Below are 22,478 nucleotides of genomic sequence, written 5' to 3'. Positions count from 1 at the left end.
TTAACTCAGAACATTCAAAATTAAAGTTTACTAAAGAAACCTTTTGGCCTTAAGTTGTAAATGGCCTCTCATTGGAAATTTGAGTGATATATGTTTAGCAACCAAGAAATGTTACACAGTAAATGATGAGTAAAAGGGACTGAGTCAGGTAGAAACTTCTAAAGTCCTAGATAAAGGACTTTGACAAGGAGAGTACTGACACAAAAGCATCTTCCACAAATCCTTGTTTTAAGTGACCTCAGAGTGTTTTCCTCAAATCTCATATCTCAGGGGCCTCAGGGATACCTTCCTTTGAGAACATCTAATATATCTGAACCTAACTTCTGGAAATAAGTAAATTGGGGTGACAGCTTTCATTCTGTGTTGGAAATATACCTGCTCCTTCTGTATACTAGCTAGCTAGCTAGCTCCATGGGTATACATATGCACACATCTCTAAGTAGGCTCATTTACTTTCTTCTTATTACCTATCTGTTCTCTCCTATTTCAAATGTCCTGTTGGAACATAACATATATTCGTATTTGTAGAACACAGGTTATAGAATGTATGTGGAAAGAATATGGTACTAGGTAACTTAGTTAACTTACTGTTGTACTACAGATATTTTTATTTGTATTCTCTTCCAAATGAGTCTTAAACTCCTTGAGACTAAGGATTATACCTTGCAGTCTTTATTTATATACATATAACAAATATCTAATACATGGTTTAAAAAAGTTAAAGCTTTATGCTAGATGCTAAGTGAATTAAGCAGGACGTAATTCGATTATTGGTAAAACATGTCACTTGCCTTCAAAGGGAGGCAAATGTACACTGACATATATGCACAAATTATTTAAGAAAGCCAGTGACATCATTTTGGGGCAAAGGGTTTCAGAGTGTGGAGGATTTGGATGAAAATAGAAATGGCCAGCCTCCATGATCCAACTTGGAACATTGGTGCCATGACACTTTTCTAATCTCCATGACATCTAAGCACAGCCTTTTGCAAAAGGTCATTTCCAAACAAACATTAAATCAGTCCATCTAGTCCAACCTTCTTCTTTTCTGTACCAGGAGAATAAAATGAACAGAATTGCTCAATTTCATATATTCATTATTTTTATCTTTCAGTTCCTCTAGTTGGTGTTAATTAGTGACTTCTCCTCACACTACCTCAACTCATCTCTTACCCAATTGACTTATCATTCCTTAGAACTGGGCTTAGTGTGGGTAAAAAGAAGACATGATGTTATTCCCTCCCTTAGCTTCCAAGAGAAGCCCCTCTACCTCTGATCTTTAGTGGAAGGGATAATATGAGACATGGAAAGGTTAAAGACATGTTGAGCCACAAGAAGATCCATACCATATGCTGTTGATTTCAGGAAAATCATCCTGAAAATTCTTTTCTCAGGAAATTAAACTTACCATCTGCATTTCTTTTAAACCTACAAAGTCCATCTATAGAAATGTTATGCAGGGAACGCCTGGGTGGCTCAGCAGTTGAGTGTCTGCCTTCGGCTCAGGGTATGATCCTAGAGTCGTGGGATCGAGTCCCACATGGGGCATCTTGCAAGGAGCCTGCTTCTCCCTCTGCCCGTGTCTCTGCCTCTCTCTGTCTCTCTCTGTATCTCTCATGAATAAATAAATAAATCTTTTTTAAAAAAAATGTTAATGCAGTTCCCACAGATCAACCACTGTATGCTTTGGCTCTACCTTTCGTTACAATTTCTGTCTTCTGTATGTTTCCGGTGCAGGAAAAATAGGAGGAAATGCCTCAAGTATTTGAGATTCAATTCTTGTGAGAATTAATACCTATGACAGTTGAGATGGTGCCTGGAGTTTTTAATAAGCTGAGTTGAAGTCACTGATTGAGGGGCTCCAAAGTTCTAGAAGTGACCCGTCTCACAAAGAGACCACATAAGAAGGACTCGATAGACATAAACATTTCTAAATATTGGGGTTAGCATCTTAGGCCTGATATCTTGTAAACTCTTCTTATCTTTGTTTTTTTAGTTAAAAACACATGTCAATATAACATATTCCATCAGAAATTCTCCCAAGGGCTACATTCCCCTGTATGAAATGCTGCAGTGGGCGGAGAGACAAATGCATTTGGTTGTTGAGGTAAAGTAGCAGAGAACATACCAACTCTTTCCTTTTAGGAGAGTTTTACTTCTTTTGCTGAGAACTTAAGAAGCACATGCACAAAGAATGAGAATATAGGCACATGTGCCCAGATTCCGTAGAATTACAAGGGTAAGGATGGAGTTAACGCACAATCCTTCCCCCTCTCCCCATACTCTCAAGAGTTTCTTGAGTGCTTCAGTGTCATAGTTTGGGCTTAGCATTTAGCTGAGGTTTCTGGCATGAAGGGTAGCATGAGGAGGGTGGGGAGACTTAAAATGTGATCAGGGAGGAGGACTGAAAAGGTTGGTGAGGTAAAAACAGCACACATTTCCACTTGAGGCCGAGCGGACAGAGAAGGGATGTACTGTCCTGAATTATTCCCTATAGTGAAATAATTGTAACCAGACCCACAGAGCAGTTACCACGGGCCTTATGCCAGGACTGTGCATGAAAATAGCTTTGTTATGTCTACACACACACAGACAATACACTGTGTCCTCTAGCACTTTTCGAGTTCAAATTATGTGGAAGCCAATTTTCACTGGACTCAACTTTGTACCTAACTAGTGGTTAATGGCTTAAAACAGTACAGTTTCCAGAGGTGTCCTGAACTGCTGGAAAGCCCTGGTCGGGAGGCTCCTTCACCTTGTGTTGTCTTGAGATGCAGCTCATGTTTTCTATCCCCTTCCTGAGATGGGGAAACTAAGAAAGGAATGGGTAGTCGAGTCGCCCAGAGTGCACTGAGGACAGATAGGTGATCAGGTGATTGTTAGCTGCTTCTTTTGCTTAGTTGTATGTTCAAAAGTAATTATTCACTGAACATATTTTACTCTTATTAGTGTCATAATAAATAAAGATCACTTCTGGGCACCTGGGTGGCTCATTCGTTGAGCATCTGCCTTTGGCTCAGGTCATGATCCCAGAGTCCCGGGATCAAGTCCCACATGGGGCCCCCCACAGGGAGCCTGCTTCTCCCTCTGCCTGTGTCTCTGCCTTTCTCTGTCTCTCTGAACAAATAAATAAAATCTTTTAAAAAATTAAAAAATAAAGATCACTTCTTAGGAAGAGTAGTTTTCAATTAATTTGTAATCCCCAGCATTTTTCCTTATCAGGTGTCATATGTTACATTAGAAATGTCTCATGGAATAAATTTCCAAGATTTGTGATTTAACCTAAGCAATATCACTTTAAGACAAAGGTGAGAAGACCTTTTTGGTGTCCTCTGGGATTTGACCCATTTTATAGTAATTATATTACTATCTATGATATTCCATCCTCTCCACCATCTTGACAAGAATTCCATCTCAAAGGACACTGGGCCTGAGAATTCTATAAGCAATGAGACCACTCTAAGAAAATAACAATGTAGGAAGCTTCTTATAGTTTAAGCCTAGAGGGAAAAAAAAATGTGTGAGAAGGGATTTTGGAAGGAAACTTCTTTAAAAAAAAAAAAAGATTTATGTATTTATTTAAGACAGAGACAGAGACAAAGCATGAGCAGTGCGAAGAGAGAAGCAGGGTTCTCACTGAGCAGGGCGCCCAATGCAAGGCTCGATCCTGAGACCGTGGGATCATGACCTGAGCTGAAACCGACTGAGTCACCCAGGCACCACTGGAAAGAAACTTCGAATCTCATTTTCCTCATCTCTGAAATGTGTATAAAGAGTATATGGTTGTTGGTAATATTGAGCTTATGTGGAATCATTCATCCATTCAGTCGACATGTATTAATGGTCTACTAGTTGTCAGTTCCTACACTAGACACTGTAAGTTGAATGGTGGGTTGACACACATGGAATTTTTGTACTATTTGACAAGGCAGTCTATAGCAAACCAAATGATGAGTACTAAGAACAACATAAACAGAATAGAATAATGAAGAGTGATTTGTGAAGGGAACCATTTTATCTAGAGTGATAATGGAGAGACCTTTTGGAGGAGGTCACATTCTAGCTGAGACCTGAAATATAAGAGGGCTCACTTATTGAGAACTGGACAGAGCATTCCAGGGAGAGTAAGGAGCAAGTTGGGAAGACCACATAGTTGGAACAAGGTTACTGGGTTTGAGAAATAGGAAGATATGCATCGGTAGTATGAGTTGAAAGTTTGGAAAAGTTTAGATCACATAGGATGTTATAGTAAGTAAGCATGATAGAGGTATGTGGAGTCTTTTAAGGAGGGAGACATGATTTGATTAAAATTTTTAAAGATTATTCCAGCTTCTGCTTGGAAAACTCTTGGTGTGGAAGCAAAGCAGGTACCATTTTGGAAGCTAGTACCATAGTTCAGGAGAGATTAGGGTAGCCTGGTCAAGGTGATGATGATGGAGACAGAAGTGGATAGATTTGATATTCATTTTGCAAGTGCAGCAAACAGGGAATGAACTAGATAATGTGCTCTGAAGGAAAAGAAAAACTGAAGGCTGAGTTCTTGTTTCTTCTTAGAGCTCTTGGCTAGATTGTGTTCCATTTGGGATTCTGAGAAAAGAAGCTTAAATACCCATGGGACTAGATCACTGGGCCTACAGGTCTTGCAACAAGACCTGTAGCCAGTAGCCAGTTCCTCCTACAATTACTGACTGTGCATTGGCTCCCCTAGCAATTTATTATGTAATTCTTAGAATTCACTAAGATCATGGTTTCTATAAATGACTAAGACAATTTACATTTTTTAAAAGAGAGAAAATATAGAATATGGATTTATTTACATTATAAATTGTTCATCGACTGCCATGTCCTTTAATTTAAATAGAGCATTAATAGCAAATTACTTTTAGGCAGTTACCCCTAAGATTGCTTAGAAAACCTAATGAGTTAGTAGGTTTTCAAGAAGTATGTAAGTATGTAAAATTTAGTATTTAAATTTAATCTCTTGAGGGTTCGTGGATTTTATTCTTTGCCAGGAAATTTTTGTTCTTGATAGTGTCTATGGTAACACCCCAAATACTATCAAATATAATTTTTCTTGCTAAGCATAAGAGAAGCTTTTATTTTTTATCCCCAGGGCCCATTATAGTTTTGTACCATAGTTTACTAACTTCATCGCTTTAATCAAAGCATATTTTAAGTACATTCTCCAAAATGACTTACTGTATGGCTTCATCAGATATCACTGTCTTTGTATTTGAACATTCTCAGATTTCTTCCTAAACTCTATATTGAAACCCAGTTAAAACTCAACCCTGATTTATCCTCTCAGGCTGAGATTTGAGTCCATCTGGCATATGGTCAAGTGGTCTTCACCTGTAATTTTTTACCTCTAGGTTATGTTTGTGTCATTTGTTCAGAAGAAGCTAATTGTTACTAGTGACACTATTATTTTTGTGGTTAGCTGATTCCAGCATTCTTTTTACTGTTTTTGAAGAATCATAATATGTTTTGCCATCAGTATGAGAGAAACAGAAAGAAGAGAAGTGGAGCTGACAGATTGAAAAGCATGTCATTTCACTAGCATACAAGATTTATTCGTTCTGACCTCAACAAGTCGATTATGGCATTTGATTTGTCAAAAGCTCAAAACAACAAATTCATAGTGAAGTAAGCTGTGATACCTCGTATATGACCTGCAAACAAAAAGAAAGATAGTTTGCATGTAGAAGATTGGCTTATTTCTTGCCATCTTGAATTTTCATTTCTCTCTTTGTGGTGATTCTGAACCTTACTGAGTGATCATAGGCATGACGAAGGTGAAGTAAAGTTTTGTATTCTTTGCATATCCCAGATAAACAGAATTCCATTGAAAGTCTGGTAGTGTCTTTCTAATCCATAAAGTCATTATACATCTGACTCTGAGATGCTGTATATGAGACAAAAGTTTCTGCATGCCATGGGCCCCAACTGAGTGTGGAAGTAGTGTGTAAAAGTACAAAAAGGTAAAATCCAAAAATAAAATGCTGAAAAATAAAACCAGCTTTCACTGAATGCTTACTCTGAATAGGCATTATCTCCCTATTTCAAATGTAGGGAGAGGCTTAGAAGTTTATCCAGGTGGTAAATGGTAGATCTGGAAATTGAACTCAAGGCAATTTGATGCCAGAATGCACTATTGCACTGCATCACCTTTCTGTTTAAAGAGCTATAACAAGACATGGTTAATTGCAAATGGCCGCCATGAAGTATAAGGGCCATGAGTATGGAGAAAGGGGATAAAACTTGGAATAGGGATGATTTAGGAGGACTTTATAGAAAAAGAGGGATTCAAGCTATACTCTAAGGATATGAGTCATACGGAATCTTGTTTAAAGTTGCAGATTTTTGAGGACACCTGGCTGGCTCAGTTGGTAGAGCGTGTGACTCTTGATCTTAGAATTGTGAGTTCAGTCCCCATGTTGGGTATATAGATTATTTAAAAATAAGATCTTTTTTAAAAAATGCAGATGTTGAAGCCCCCAAAATAGTTTGGGTAATTCAATTGCAAGTGGTCTCTAGATCACAGGAAGGAAACTCTCCCAGGCTGTGAGCCCCAGGAGCACCAAGAACAAGGTTGGGCACATAGAAGGCAATCAAATATTCATATAACAAGTGAGTGAATAAGTGGTGAGAAGAAAATCTCTTAGTTATTCAAAAATATGAATAGGTATCTGTTTGGGTAGCTATAGTTAGTGGGGTATAATGCTGACAAATTTAGTTTTAACTTTAAATGTTGACTGGTTCATTCAAGAAATACTTATTGAGTCATGCTTGTTACCATCATCTCTTTATTTTGAAACACTTTTTTTTTTTGCCATCTCAGAAACTGCAATACATCTTATGGTCACTGTTGCAACCTTTAGCATCAGAATTCTTTTTTTTTTTTTAAAGATTTATTTATTTATTTATGAGAGAGAGAGAGAGAGAGAAAGGGAGGGGCAGAGACACAGGAGGAGGGAGAAACAGGCTCCATGCCGGGAACCTGACACGGGACTTGATCCCAGGACTCCAGGATCGCGTCCTGGGCCAAAGGCAGGCGCTAAACTGCTGAGCCACCCAGGGATCCCCTAGCATCAGAATTCTGATGTAACTCCATGTATGTCTGGCACCATGCTTAGAACTATAATACAGCTATGAGCAAAGCATGTATGTTCCAAGCATTAGCTGCCAGAATGGTAGAGCAGGTTCATCCCAAATGCATATGATGCTTCGAACCTGGCCTTCAGAGAGCATGCATTCCAGCTAAGGACAGCATAAAAGTTAATTACATCTGACATTAAGCACTATGAAAGAAAAAGTAAAACAAAGGATGATGTTGTGATAGAAATTGCTGGTGGGCTAAGGGTAGGGAAGGGTGCATAATGGCAAATAAGGAAAAGATTAGGTAGGTCACCAATGAAATGATACCATTTTTGCTAAAAGTGGAGTCATAAAGTTGATCCAACTTATATTTGGTTTTTATGAGTTTTTACTGTTATTGTTTGCAGCATTAACTGAGTTTCACCCTTTTTTTATCCAATTGTGCTTGAAATCAAGACCAAGATTTATATAACAGAAGGCTAAATGAAAAGAAAAGGAGAAATAAGCCATATTTTTTCTACCATTATTTAGAAACATGCCCATATATGATTGAAAATGGGGCATCACTTCAGAGTTTAAAATTGTTCATCCAGAATCTAGTCAAAGTCTTATCTTTTTTTTTTTTTTTTTTTTTTTTTTTTTTTTAGAGGGGGGTAGGAGCAGAGGGAGAGGGAGAGGGAAGAGAATCTTAGGCTCCATGCCCAGTGTGGAACCAGATGCAGGGCTTGATCTCACAACCCTGAGATCATGACCTAAGCTGAAATTAAGAGTTGGATTCTTAACTGACTGAGCCACCCAGGCACCCTTTAATTTTCGATTTTTGGTGGACACACTAGTTTATCTGAAAAATTTGGTACACAGCCAGTGAATGTTGGGAGGAGGGAAGAGAATTGAGAGAAATTTAAGGCAGGCTCTCAGAGGAGCCTGCTTGTGATTTGGCTATTGGAAACCTTTATAACTGACTTGAAAGAATGTAAGAGGGAGCTTCCTGGAGAAAGCATGATCTGGGAGTGATCATATTAGTCATTCTGTATTCTTATTCACTGCTCTGAATTTAGGTGCCATTGGAGGTGACATCTAATAGCCTCATTGCCATAGCAGATGTATTCAATTTTATAATTTTCATTGTGCTAAAACTCCCCATTATAGGCAATACCATACCTGGAATAGAAGATACTTGTGATCAGTTTGTCTGAGAAGTCATAACATTGGAAGTTTGCCCAGAGACCATCTGGTCTGTAGAGATGCTATTTAGCGAGAGTGTTCAAAGATCACCAGGCAAGGGAGAATAATATTGGTAAGATAATTCAGGTAATTTTTAAAATACAGGGGTTTTTTTAGTTTTAAAAAATTCTTAAGTGACTTATTTGGAAATTATGTACTATTTTGGTAAAAATTTTTCTTAATTATATAAAATGGTGCTGTCCTTATTTGGCAAAATTAAATTACCAGTCATCCACTGATTCCATTTGCACTAAAATATTTAATACTGAAAGATCCCAGAAGAGCAAACCCATCACCAATATTGCTAGCAATAGAACCATTTAAAAATTAGATTATCACTAAAATAATACATACCATTTTTTTTAAAAAAAAGCATGTAGAAATATAGAAACAAAGATCAAAAGCATCCCTACACAACTTTCAGCAGCTCAGCAACTGTTTTATGCTTGAATAGTACAGTAACTTCTAATACTATGATACCTGTTTCAAACACTCTTAATATACGCAATGTATTTATTACAAAAATATTTCCTACTTGATTGTCTTCAATCTGCCTATCACCTTCCCTTCAGATCCTGTTGTTCCTCTTGTCCTCCCTTCTCCATTAGTTTTTTACCATCCATTTTAACCACATAATGCTTTGTCCAACACAGTCAAGCAAGATTAGATTCAAGAAGATTCTAGGTCGTTGTGAGTTCTGTCTCTGTCCACTTGTTGAAAATTGGGTGTCAATCAACTCCTGAATTCTAGCAACTGATATTCAACTTGAATTTCAGAAACGTGTTTCCAAGTCACTCGAAAGGGCTGTAATGCTGTGAATCCTCTACAAATCATGTTATTAATATTTTTCTTATTGGCATATGCTCCATATATTTGCCCTGGCCATAGTTATTACAAATATTTTATCAATTTGTCATCTTTCTTTTTTAAGATTTTGTTTATTTAATTATGAGAAACACAGAGAGAGAGAGAAGGGGTGCAGAGACACAGGCAGAAGGAGAAGCAGGCTGTATACAGGGAGCCTGACCTGGGATTCGATCCTGGGTCTCCAGGATCAGGCCCTGGGCTGAAGGCAGTGCTAAACCTCTGAGCCACCCGGGCTGCCCTGTCATCTACTTTCAAGTTTGCTTCAGATTGTTTTGGCAGAGGGGGCTTTTTTCTTTATTCTTTCATTATAATTAGTCAATTATCTGTGTTTTTTATAATAAATTTTGCAGTTAGTCATGATCATTTTTTAGACCTTCTGGAGAATTTTATGTATGCTTAAGAAAGCTATGTATGCTTTCCCCCTAAAATGAGCCCAGGCACATGTATATTAGAGGATTTTCTGTACCCCAAAGTAACCTATGGGCCCCAAGTTAAAAGCTCAGGTTAGAAAGTCTTTCCTATCTCAAAGTCTCAAATACCAACTTCCATTTTCATCTAGGGTTTTATTTCATTTTTTAAAAAAGATTTTATTTATTTATTCATGAGAGACATAGAGAGGGGCAGAGACACAGGCAGAGGGAGAAGCAGGCTCCATGGGGGAGCCCGATACGGGACTCGATCCTGGGTCTCCAGGATAACACCCTGGGCTGAAGGTGGCTGGCGCTAAACCTCTGGGCCACCCGGGCTGCCCTTCTTTCATTTTTCAATGTTAATGTCTAACCACGTAGAATTTATTTTGGCATTCAGTATGAGGCTCTAAGTTGAATTTTCATAGAGATCCATTTACTCGATGCCATTTCTTACATAATCTTCCTCTCCAAAAACAATTTGTTTTGCATTCCAGTCATTGAATTTATCAAGGTCTCCCTTGCGTTTTCTGTTTATTATTCTGTATATTCTTTGACATTACATGATCATTCCACTTTTTAAATATTTTCTGAAGCATTTCTACCTGTTTATTTTTCCTGGAAAATTTTAGAACCATTTTGCCATGTTCCCCAAAACAGGCTGAATGACAATTTATGACAACTGTATGAATCTTGGCTTCTTTATAACAGTTTGTTTTCCCATTCAAGAAAATTTGCCTCTGAATTATTCAGATCTCTCTTTTATTGGCAAAATAACATTTCAGGCTTGTCTTTAGTTCCATACTTTTTTGAGTAGATTTCTTTTTTGGAATAGTAAATATTTGAATGCTTTGCTGTTACTGTTATATCATGTATAACAGAGATACTGTTTTTGTATGTTTTCTTTTCTCTAGCCCCTTTAATTCACATTGTGTTGTAACTACCTTGTTTTTTGAGGGGAGGGAATATATACATGACTTTGGACTATGGTAATACTTCTCTCTGTTCATTTGAGTTTTTTTGGGGTTTGTTTTCATTTACAAACTGGTCATTATGACTGCAGGTTTTGGAGTCAGGCTGACATCAGTTCCAGTCCTGCCTCCACTCTATTACTACCTAGGTAGCCTTGAACAAGTGAAAATTATGTTTCTTGACCTCATTAAATTTTAGTTTCTTCATCTGAAATTTGGGGCAATAACCCAGAATCACCAGATTGTTGCCAGGATGAAACAGATGTGGACATATGGAAAGTAGTACAAATATAGAAGCTGATATAATCATGATTAGTGTTTCTAAATATTAAGTATCAAATATTAAGTATCAAAATATTTAAAATATTAAGTATCAAAAATGACAATAAGCTTTCATGTCTAGGTCCTGATTTTCTCTGGATTCTTTTTTTTTTTTTAATTTGTTTCACTTTTTGTTGATTTTTTTTTTCTTCATGTGGCTATGCAGCATTTTTGGTTTTACAAAGGTTGTGTTAAAAATGGAATTTGGATCTTTTCTCAGTATCTGTTGAGGTTTTTAACATTTAGTTTGCCACATTATAATCATTTATGGGATTATTAGAATAATAATCTATTATTATTAATTATTAGAATCTATCTAATCTATTATTAGAATAATAGATTTTTAATATTATTTCTTTTTATATTACAAGTGAAATTTGGTTCTTTAGTATGCAGTTGGTTTAGTATTAGAATATTTTATACATGCCTTTGTGTTTATTTTCCTGACATTTATAGTTTCCTTTTTTTTTTTAAAGATTTTTTTTAATTTATTTATTCATGAGAGGCACATTGAGAGACAGAGAGAGAGGTAGAGACACAGGCAGAGGGAGAAGCAGGCTGCATGCAGGGAGCCTGATGTGGGACTCGATCCTGGGACTCCAGAATCACGCCCTGGGCCGAAGGCAGGTGCTAAACTGCTGAGCCACCTAGGCATCCACATAGTTTCTTGAACTGGATAGTGTGTATGTGTATATGTTCTATATTGTTACAGTGCCTAGCTAATATTAATTGTGTACTTATGAGATATGAGGAGAATCTTGTAAAGTGTACTTTCTTTATTTTTTTCTCATTTATTCCTCAAATATATGGTTGCATAGGTAGTAAATGAAGAATCAAGCCTCCTAACCTAGATTGGTTTAACCTGTCTGTACTCTGCCTCTCTACCACTTCGTTGTTATTGTTGTTTTTTTATATCAAGATGTTAAATTCACAAAACAAATTGTGAAACTTTGCATCTATTCTTTCCTCTGGAGACATTTACGATTACAATCCTTGTAAGTTTGAAGGAAACCATCTGTCCCTAAAGCCTTTGAGAGGTGATCCTTTGATAAATTTTCAATCTTAATTTTTTTTCATCTATATTCTTCAGAACCAGGTCCATTTCATAAGATTTTCAAATTTATTAACTAATAATTACATATAGTTACATATATATCTGTAATATAATGGCATATTTTGTAATTTGTAGCATAATATAATTATTTTAATATATATAATATTAATATGATATATTTTATATATTATTTTCTTTGTTAGATGTTTTGTTGCTATTCTTCCTTTCAAAAGGCCAGTTCTTAGATTTGTTAATGATTAATGCTGTTTTTTTCATTAATATCTTTCCTGTTTTCCTGTGATCACTCTTCATTCTTTATTAATCTTATTGGTTGAATCATGGTTCATTTATTTTTCCTTTTACATTAGTATGATTTAAAAAGAAAAAAACCTGCAGATTTACTTCTGAACACACTTTTGGCTATCATTACTTTTTAAGGATGTTTGGGCTTCCTCTTTGGTAGAATGACAATTGAGAATAATACTTTTAAGTATTAACAAACTTTGTCTCTATTGAGATTTATTATTGACCTTCCCCCCCCACCCCCACTATGCTGTGGTCAGATAAGGAAGTTAGATAATCAGCCACACTAGTGGTATGTGAAGTATTGTTTTTCCTTAGGGCAGTTGAGGTTTCCTTTTGGCTCAGTATATCGGCAATTAAAAAAGCTCTTTAATTGGTGCGTGAATTCTTAAAAAAAAGAAATTATTCTTTGTAGGAGATATGTTTTAATACTATAAACGTATATCTTTTATGTAAACAAATCCTTTATAGTCTTTTCCCTGAAATAAATGGATTAAATTACCTGACTGGGGCACCTGGGTGGCTCAGTGATTGAGTATCTGCCTTTGGCTCAGGGCATGATCCCAGGGTCCTAGGATCGAGTTCCACACTGGGATCCCTGCAGGGAGCCTGTTTCTCCCTCTGCCTACATCTCTGCCTCTCTCTGTGTGTCTCTCATGAAAAACTAAATAAAATCTTTAAGAAAAAAATAAAATAAAATAAAATGCCTAAATAGTAGTCTGGGTCCCTCAGTTACTTCTTTTTTCTTATTGTGTTTGATCCATACATTTTGTTTTTTTTTAATTTATTTTTTATTGGTGTTCAATTTACCAACATACAGAATAACACCCAGTGCTCATCCCATCAAGTTCCCCCCTCAGTGCCCATCACCCATTCACCCCCACCCCCTGCCCTCCTCCCCTTCCACCACCCCTAGTTTGTTTCCCAGAGTTAGGAGTCTTTATGTTCTGTCTCCCTTTCTGATATTTCCTACCCATTTCTTCTCCCTTCCCTTATATTCCCTTTCACTATTATTTATATTCCCCAAATGAATAAGAACATATAATGTTTGTCCTTCTCCGATTGACTTACTTCACTCAGCATAATACCCCCCAGTTCCATCCACGTTGAAGCAAATGGTGGGTATTTGTCATTTCTAATGGCTGAGTAATATTCCATTGTATACATACACCACATCTTCTTTATCCATTCATCTTTCGATGGACACCAAGGCTCCTTCCACAGTTTGGCTATTGTGGCCATTGCTGCTAGAAACATCGGGGTGCAGTTGTCCCGGCGTTTCATTGCATCTGTATCTTTGGGGTAAATCCCCAACAGTGCAATTGCTGGGTCGTAGGGCAGGTCTATTTTTAACTCTTCGAGGAACCTCCACACAGATCAATATCAGTGGAACAGAATAGAGAACCCAGAAGTGGACCCTCAACTTTATGGTCAACTAATATTCGATAAAGGAGGAAAGACTATCCATTGGAAGAAAGACAGTCTCTTCAATAAATGGTGCTGGGAAAATTGGACATCCACATGCAGAAGAATGAAACTAGACCACTCTCTTTCACCATACACAAAGATAAACTCAAAATGGATGAAAGATCTAAATGTGAGACAAGATTCCATCAAAATCCTAGAGGATAACACAGGCAACACCCTTTTTGAACTTGGCCACAGTAACTTCTTGCAAGATACATCCACGAAGGCCAAAGAAACAAAAGCAAAAATGAACTATTGGGACTTCATCAAGATAAGAAGCTTTTGCACAGCAAAGGATACAGTCAACAAAACTAAAAGACAACCTACAGAATGGGAGAAGAGATTTGCAAATGACGTATCAGATAAAGGGCTAGTTTTCAAGATCTATAAAGAACTTCTTAAACTCAACACCAAAGAAACAATCCAATCATGAAATGGGCAAAAGACATGAAGAGAAATCTCACAGAGGAAGACAGACATGGCCAACATGCACATGAGAAAATGCTCCGCATCATTTGCCATCAGGGAAATACAAATCAAAACCACTGTGAGATACCACCTCACACCAGTGAGAATGGGGAACATTAACAAAGCAGGAAACCACAAATGTTGGAGAAGATGCGGAGAAAAGGGAACCCTCTTACACTGTTGGTGGGAATGTGGACTGGTGCAGCCACTCTGGATCCATACATTTTGATAGAAACATTTCATGCTGTTAGATATTTATTATAGACACTACCTTATCTTTCTGCTAAATTGTACTTCCTTGTCCTTTTCAGCATCTTTTTTAAGATTTTATTTATTTTTTTTCATGAGAGACACAGTTAGAAAAGCAGAGACACTGGCAGAGGGAGAAGCAGGCTCTACAGAGAGCTCAATGAGGGACTCGATCCCAGGAACCCAGGACTCCAGGACCCCAGAATCACAACCTGAGCCAAAGGCAGATGTTCAACCATTGAGCCTCCAGGGCATCCCCTTTTCAGTGTCTTTATGTCTAAAATGTTATAGTATTTCAATTAATCTTGTCATCCATACCTTTACATGTGTGTGTGTTGTGGAAAAATCTCTGCCCTTTCTTTAATTTTTAGTTTCTATATTTTATTTTTTTAGGAAAAAATATTTTAAAATATTTTAATAATCTTTAAATTTTAGATTTTAAATAAAGCTGATATTTAATAATAAACATATCTTACAAGGGAGTTCTCCCCTTTGCCTCCTTGGAATATGAACATGGCTCACACTTACTTTGCTGTTCCCACCTACACTTATTTATCCATGTTTAATACCATAATCTGGATATATGCAACAGGCTATTTTTTTAAAGATTTTATTTATTTATTCATGAGAGACAGAGAGAGAAAGAGGCAGAGACACAGGCAGAGGGAGAAGCAGGCTCCATGCAGGGAACCTGATGCGGGACTCAATCCAGGGACTCCAGGATCATGCCCTGGGCTGAAGACGGCACGAAACCACTGAGCCACCCAGACGTCCCACACAGGCTATTTTAATTAATTTATTTCTTCCCATTATTTTTTTTTCTTTTTTGAAGGATTGTGTTAAGAGACTTGTTAAGTCTTCCCTCTGTGTTTATTTTTGAGCCATGGGAAGGCCTTTCATAACAACAACACGTTCTAGGGTTTTTAATTTGGACTTAGGTATTCATCGGCTGAAATAGATCTTAACGTTACCTGCTTTATTTTGGTTTTCAGAGTGTGTGTTTGTAGAGAGGTAGGTTAGTTGACTTTGTCAGTCCTATCAATGGGTGTCTTCTGCATTTACTCATGAAGGACAGGAGGTTAGCATAAAATTCTTGGGCTTATTTCCTTTCAGTGGTTTTAACTGTCCTTTTTCATGGGTCTCCTGAAATGAGCTTTGCAGAGAATCCTAAGGCAAAAATTCTGCTTTAATTCCTAAATAACTTTTAAAAAAATCTTATTTATTCATGAGAGACAGAGAGAGAGGCAGAGATGTAGGCAGAGGGAGAAGCAGGCTCCCTGCAGGGATCTCAACCACTGAGCCACCCAGGTGTCCCAGTTCCTAAATAGCTTTTAAGATACTTTTCATTTGTGTTTGAGATTATCTATATGTACACATACACATACATATACACATATCAGGATGAGTGTAAGAGATACAATTCTTCATATTTCCTGAAACATACTGAGTTCTTCGAGCCTACCTGGGGCATTTTTAATCAAGTGGGATTTTGATTACGAATAAAACCTACCCTGGAAGTCTGAGAGACCTGCATGCAAATTCCTGTTCTTGTTCTCACTGTTACTGACTTTAGGATCCATATGTAATCTAAGCCTTAGTTTCCACTTCCCTGTAAAGGGAAGAATAATATTATCTGCATCCTGCAGTGGTTTGTGTGCATTACTGTAAGTAAATCGTAAAGACTCAGTAGGTGTTGGTCCTCAGAGGCAGACAAAACTCCTATCTCGAAGAGTGTTTCTGTTTCCTGGCCTCCAGCTCTGTCATCTTGCATTTCCTTGTCATCTCTTCATTAGTTTCCTTTAAAAAAAAAATTTGTGGGGAGTTCTTATATTTGTAGTCCACGTTATTAACTCAATTTTCCATACTATCATTTTCACAGTATCCATATCCGTTATCAATTGACTCCCTCTAATGCAAACTTTGTTTTGCTAATACTACTCTATGCTCCTTCTAGTCTTTCTCTCAATTTCTATTGTGGCATCTAAACCTGCCTTCCTTATTGCTATATTTAATTTTCGTTCACTGTCTTTTCCACAGACTCCATATTATTTTTCTTTATTTTTCCTGTCCCTGTACTTCCCTCTTTCTTTTTTTAAGATTTTATTTATTTATTCATGAGAGACATAGAGAGGCAGACACAGTCAGAGGGAGAAGCAGGCTTCCTGCAAGGAGCCCGATGTGGGACTCAATCCCAGGACCCTGGGATCACCACCTGAGCCAAAGGCAGATGCTCAACCACTGAGCCACCCAGGTGCCCCCTGTACTTCTAAGTACCTTTTACTTTTTTTCTTTTTCCTTCCCTTCTTCCTTCCTATGTTCCTATTTTTTTCCTTTTTTTTTTTAATTACTCTCAATGAGAAATTCTAGCTTTAGAAAGGGTGTGAGCTGTCCCTGCTCTGCTTAACATCCAAGCACAGACCTATTCAAACTTGCCCTTGAAGGATTAGATGATAGACAAAACCCTTTGGTCAGTTATCAGATCCTGGCAGAGATCAGTTCCAAAGTGAGGAGTGCCAGGTAAGGAGAAGTTGTTTGTTTGTTTTTAAGATTTTATTTCTTTACTCATAAGAGCCACACAGAGGCAGAGACACAGGCAGAGGGAGAAGCAGGCTCCCCATAGGGAGCTCAATGTGGGACCCCGGGATTATGACCTGAGCTGAAGGCAGACACTTAACCATTGAGCCACCTAGGCATCCCTCTTGGTCTTTTTTTATTAATTAATTAATTAATTAATTAAGTATTTATTTTTGAGAGAGAAATAGCATGACCTAGGGGAGGAGCAGAGGGAGTGAGAGGCAGACTCCCTGCTGAGTGGGGAGCCTGATGTCCAGGGACTCCATCCCAAGACCCCAAGATCATGACGTGAGCCAAAGGCAGATACTTAACCGACTGAGCCACCCAGGTTCCCCTCTCTGTCTTTTCTTAAATGGCTACTACAGCTCCAGCCATTACGTCCACATTCAAGTAAAAGAAGGAAGGAAAGAGTGAAGGAAAATTGGGGAAATGCCTGTGTCAGGAAAGCAAAGGCTTTCTCAGAAAAGCCCAGTAGACTCCCACTTACGTTTTATTACTCAGAATTCCATCTCATGTGCACCCCTCCCTGCCGGGGCATCTGGGGGACATGACTTTGGTATCTCACATGTAGACTAAGAAAGGCAGTAAAAAAGAAAGGTAGAATTTACCCCCTAATTCCTGCCATAATTTCTAGGAATTGAAACTCTAAAAATAGAGATAGAACACATAGCAGAGTTAATGCTCGGGCTGCCTTGAAAATGAAAAAAAAAGAGTACATGTCTAGTAGAGAATCATGTATAAACTTTCTTAGGCCAGGAGTATCTTTGGTCTTTAATTCAGGGGATAGATGGGGAAGCAGGCTTAACTTTTGGGGGGTCTTTCATCACTACTTCCTCCCTCTACTTTCCTTTAAATGACAAGCCAGCTTTGTTTTCTTAATGTAAAGTACAGAAATGTTAAACATTCTTTTGCTTATTCCAGTCACATCAGCCATAAGGTTATTTGAAATATTCTGTACAAAATACAGAATTTTTGTTCTAGATTTTTGTTAACCTTTCCCGCAATGGGTATGTACAGTGCATAAGGCTTTTTAAAAATATTTTTTAAAGATTTTATTTATTTATTCATGAGAGACAAGAAAGAGGCAGAGACATAGGCAGAGAGAGAAGCAGGCTCCCTGAGGGGAAGCTGATGTAGGACTCAATCCCCGGACTCCAGGATCACGTCCTGGGCCAAAGGCAGACACTCAACACTGAGCATCCCTAAAAATATTTTTTTGTTACCATTGACATCTAGTAATTAGACTGCTAGGAGTTGACATAATAAACCAGGAGTTTCTAAAATAGAATAACATTTACTTAAAATTCTAGAATCCAAAATGCATACTGATTTTCACTGAACTTTAAAAGGCAGGTGAACACTGAAAAATCCCTGTTTAAAAATATACTTCTTGATAAGCAGGTAGAAAAGCATCACTTTAATTCTTTGTATTCAGCGGGGGAAAAAAATGAGAGAAAATGCTGTAACTTAGAATAATAGTAATAACAGAGATGCAGCCAAGTATTTTTGTTGCCTGTCCAAGGGTTCAACTGCTGGCTTTTGAGGTGAGAACTTTGCAAATCCCTAACCTCTAGTAGAAAAGTTTCAAAAACACTGCAGTCTCGCAGTTCACTTGAGCAAATAAGTACATACAGTCTTCATCCTAACATTTGGTACCATATGGCACTCCGATGTCCACACAAAGAACATTCCACCACCTTCTACATCACTCAGTGGCCAACTGTCAAGATGTTCCCACGAGTAGAGAGAGAGGATTTGTTACAATCACAGTGGGTCCAGGCACTTGTTTCCCTAACCGGTCAGCTTGACGCCTGCACCATTGGCTCGTTAAAATCAGATCCTTTGACAGATAGTGGCATTATTATTTCCCGAGCACAAACACACTGATGTGTCAAAAATGCTAGTTTGCTTATTTGTTACAGGACCATACCATCGACATTTAGGAATAGAAAAAAAAAACATCTTAATTAAATGGAGAACCATCAAAGGTAGCAGAAACTCAATGCTAGCAGAAACTCAAGAGTGGTCCTTCTGAATTTTTTCGGGATGGTAGGTTGTGCGTCCTAATAAATCACGATGGCTGTTGTCTTTGGGAGTCTGTGCCAGGCACTCTGTATGCATCACCTTGGGTTCTTGCAACCACCCTGCAGACGGTGTGGTACCACCTCTGCTGTCAGCTGAAAGAACTGAGTCCCTGAGAGGTTCAGAAAATTGTCTGGCATCATAGAAGCATCAGATAGCAGGTGATGATTTAGCCCAAGTCTTCCTGATGGCAAAGCACAGTTCTATCATTCTCATGTGACTCTGAGCAGTGTTTATTATTATTTTTAAGAGCCAATTTAAATGAGAAATAAAAATAACGCGGATGGCAGTGTGTTCCTGCAGGACGATGTCGGTGCACTTAGAACTGCGTACGTCTTTGGGCTGCGTCTGTCCTCCTGCTTCCTTCCCAGACTTGGGTTTCTTGCAGCCTGACTGGGATAAGCTTGTGGGGTGGGGGTGGGGGGGAGTTCTCATCCTGTCACGTACTGTCTACTTCAAGAGATTTCAAAGATTGAGGATGAAAATGAAAGTCAGACTTGGATTCCAGGTCTCAGAGTACATGAAGAGAGAGAGACCTTTAGATTGGCCAGAATTTATAGCCTCGGGGTAATACTGTTGGAGGGAATTGCATCCATAGGGAGAAGTGGCACTGAGTTCCATTATTGTGAATTGATTTCCATGCATGTGATCTCAAGTTAGTGTACCTTTGTGTGACCATCCATCGCATTGTATCCCCTAAAGGTTTATGCAGCACGTATTTCAAGGAAATGATGACTGGGCTTACAGACACAATGCCATTCGTTTGTAAAGCCACAGAAAACTTAATTGATGTGTTTTAGGTGTCATGGCAAATCATGCAGGTGAGCCAAGAAGTACAAAGGAAAGAAGACACTTCAGTATAAATGGCAGAGTTTTTCTTTGTAAATTAGGGTCTGTCTTCCCTGAAGTGTGTTCAGAGACCAAGTTTCTGTACCTTTGACTTTATACTCCCTTCATGTAATGAGTGAATGGTGTATACAAGAGAGTATAATGAAAAGTTGACTTGGGTGGTCCTGAACCAATCTTCTCTTTTATCTTTTCTAGTTCCATTCAGGTATGGACAGATCATAAGTAGATGTCCAGGGGATACCAGAACAAGTCACATTACCAAATCTGGGGGTATTATTAACTCTGTTTTCTGTCGGTACACTCAATTTGAGGCCTGGAACTTTTGAATTAATGTAGAGCACAAGGTACCACACAACAAAACAACAACCAAACACACTCTCATTAGCAATTTATACCCTGTTTACCGTGGGACATCTGATGATCCTTTCAGCGGCTTCATTCCCTGACCAAAGAAGATGGGTTTCCTTTGTCGGATGGTCGGAATTTTATTCTTGAGTTGTCACAGACACGCATGGGGTACAGTCAGAATACTGTTTTTACCAATCTCAGAAGGCTTTAAACACCTTCTCTCTCATCTTTGTTATCCCAGCTGACAATGAATCTTTCTTCTTAATTGCTGATTTATTTAGCATCTGTACAATGACTTTAATTTTCTGGCTACTTGTTCCCTTTTCTATTTTACACAGTTGTAAAGATCATAAAACGAGACTGGTTTTGTCTCAGATTTTTTGTGGAATATTTAGTCAGTTGAGTGCTTGTTGATTGGTCGTGCAGTTTCCCCATAGGACTGCTCCTTGAAATTGCTCATCATTGCATTAGATAGAATCACTCTTGTATGTAAAGAAGATTGGCACGTTCAGGAAACAGTTTTCATTATCTGGATTTGCTATTGCTGCTCATGTTGAGAAATTTTCTGTACCAAGACGTGTAGATGTTGTCCCTTTAATCAGTTTCCTCTTAACTGCCTGTGATGCTAGATCCATTTGGGGATTTAGCGGGGAGGATTACTTCCTGTTTCTTCTTAATAAATGCAGGTGAGTCAGTCACTCAGGTTTCAGAATTGGTCCCTGTTTTTTAAGGACTGCCAAGTACCAGTTGATTTTGAACGGTTCACATATGTGCAGAACTAGCTGAGAAAACTCAGCCTTGTGTGACCATCCATTGCATTGTATCCCCTAAGGGTTTATGCAGCACGTATTTCAAGGAAATAATGACTGGGCTTACAGACACAATGCCATTTGTTTGTAAAGCCACAGAAAACTTAATTGATGTGTTTTAGGTGTCATGACAAATCATGCAGGTGAGCCAAGAGGTACAAAGGAAACCAAAAGACGACACATATAGAACTCCCCAGAAAATCATGTATGTTTTATTGCCTTGAAATCTCTCTCGGGGAGAGATTTTGTTGTTTTGCTTTTGAATTTAAATGCTAGCAGTTGAGCTTAGAAGCTCAACAGGAAGCACTACACAAAATGTCTTTCTTGGGATACGTCCTATTTCTAAACCTATTGTTGGGGCCATGAAATACTTTGAACTGCTCAGAACAAAAATGGAATACGAACACCAGGTAGTGATCGTGTCATTAATTATCCTGGTTTTTTGCTGCTGGAAATGAGACGTGTTTGAGATGGGGTTCAGATGAGCTCCCCTCATTGGAGAAGTGTTAACCCAACCAGACTACAAACTACATCAGAGCATGAACCTGCCAAGCAAGGTGGCAAGTTCATAACCATAATGCTAAATAATCTAATGTTATGATCTACAGTATAAGCATATGATACTCTCATAAAAATAAGATGATATTTCCTAGTTCAATAGCTTTCCATTTATCTTTGATAGAGTGTGCCAAAGTTAAGCTTTCAGAACCTAAACCCCAAATTAAGACTTGAGAATCGTCTGAATTCTGTGGCAAACAAAACTCAGCCAACTGAGTTAAAAGACACAGTACAGGTACAAAAATGGTGTGACTATGAGGACATGACATGCCACACTTGGCTTCCTGATCCAGTTGTCAAAGAACTACCTGGTAAACCACTATATATGTGTTCATTCCACTTTTGTGGGTCCATCTGGAAATGGTGTTAAATAGTGAGTGATAGCATAGGATCTTCAGTCAGCCAGGTGTTGCTGGTTTGAATTGTAACTCTACCACTAACTACCTGTATGTACTCGAGTTACCGTGTGTAACTCAATCTGCTTATCCTCTGTGGAATGGGAATAAAAATATTACCTGTGTTCATATAATGGATTTGTTTTTGTTTTTTTAAGGATTTATTTTATTTTATTTTATTTTATTTTATTTTATTTATTCTTGAGAGAGAGAGAGAATGAGCATGAGCCAGGGCAGGGGTCGCGGGGGTGGGCAGAGGGAGAAGCAGGCTCCCTACCAAGCAGGCAGCTGGATGCAGGGCTCCATCCCAGGACCCTGGGATCATGACCTGAGCTGAAGGCAGACACTTAACCAACTGAGCCACCCAGGTGCCGCTCCTGTGATGTTTAAGATTGCACAGTATATATAATGCATGTACAACATGCAATATCTGG

The 22,478-nt window shown here is 38.2% G+C and overlaps 1 protein-coding gene across 10 annotated transcripts in view; it reads left to right on the top strand.

The window, feature by feature from the left end:
* PCSK5 (proprotein convertase subtilisin/kexin type 5) overlaps positions 1 to 22,478 on the top strand; it is a 446,264-nt gene that overhangs the window by 205,031 nt on the left and 218,755 nt on the right. The window lies entirely within an intron of this gene.

This window comes from Vulpes lagopus, chromosome 2 (genome assembly GCF_018345385.1).
Source record: "Vulpes lagopus strain Blue_001 chromosome 2, ASM1834538v1, whole genome shotgun sequence".
NCBI lineage: Eukaryota > Metazoa > Chordata > Mammalia > Carnivora > Canidae > Vulpes > Vulpes lagopus.
Note: the sequence above shows the minus strand (reverse complement) of the source record. Positions and strands in the feature narration are given on the sequence as shown.